General features: G+C 48.4%; 1 non-coding gene across 1 annotated transcript in view; it reads left to right on the plus strand.

The window, feature by feature from the left end:
• Positions 1 to 883: 883 nt before the first annotated feature.
• Positions 884 to 1111, plus strand: part of LOC123687563 — a 1906-nt gene continuing 1678 nt past the window's right edge. The window contains exon 1 of the ribosomal RNA XR_006749281.1: positions 884 to 1111. This exon is cut by the window's right edge and continues 1678 nt beyond it. This is a non-coding gene — a ribosomal RNA (small subunit ribosomal RNA).

Below are 1111 nucleotides of genomic sequence, written 5' to 3' on the forward strand. Positions count from 1 at the left end.
CTCTAGTAGGCGCGGCGAACGGTCGAAACGGCCTCGATCGATCGGACGAGGCGGACTAGGTGTTAACGACATGCATCGGCGGATTTTCTGATCGGAGTCCGAAGAAATCAGCTCTAGTAGGCGCGGCGAACGGTCGAAACGGCCTCGGTGGGTCGGATCGATCGGGAAAAGTTTGCTAAATCGTGTCTGGAGGGGAATCCGGGGTTCTCCTGACATATATAGAAGGGGTGGAGAATGGGTCCTGTCCTAGACTGTTTGGAGTTCTTTTTAGGATGATATTCAGTTGGTAAGTGGTAGACCCGAATCCGACCTCGGCGTTTGGGTACTGGCAAGGTGTGTTGGTTTCGGCTTTCGCATCTTGGGTCGCTTTCGTCAACCTCATGCAGCGAGGTCGCGGTCCGCTTCGTCTCTTTGTAGTCGAATGGCCTTTAAGCGACCAACCTTAAAATCGTGATCCTCTGCCCGTTGCGGGTTATGTTCACAAAAAATTTGCAACCACTCAATTCGTTCCGAGCGACAAATATTGTTGAATCTCGAATCACCGTGTCGTTATATTCACATGTATAGCGAAGGGTCGAGATGGAATGTGTATAAGAAATTAGTTGATAGCCGGGGGTTCGTATTATATATGGACGCCTTGGCGAGGGATTGTTTCTAGAAACTTTCTCATTTTTGATCGGTGTTTTGTCCGAGATGATGATGATGTATATATAGCTTGAGTCTCATGCTGACTGGGGGCTGTTACGTCGTTTCGTCGAGGACTTGCACTTACTGATGTGCGGCGCTAGTCGAAGTCAATCGACATGGCTAGTGCCACATGACGAGAGGCGAACGGGTTTGGCCATACCGGCAATCTCGTGGACCGATCGTATAAGCACGCAGTTCCCTGGTTGATCCTGCCAGTAGTCATATGCTTGTCTCAAAGATTAAGCCATGCATGTCTCAGTACAAGCCAAATTAAGGTGAAACCGCGAAAGGCTCATTAAATCAGTTATGGTTCCTTAGATCGTACCCACATTTACTTGGATAACTGTGGTAATTCTAGAGCTAATACATGCAAATAGAGCTCCGACCGGGAACGGAAGGAGCGCTTTTATTAGATCAAAACCAA

Source organism: Harmonia axyridis, chromosome X (assembly GCF_914767665.1).
Source record: "Harmonia axyridis chromosome X, icHarAxyr1.1, whole genome shotgun sequence".
Lineage (NCBI taxonomy): Eukaryota > Metazoa > Arthropoda > Insecta > Coleoptera > Coccinellidae > Harmonia > Harmonia axyridis.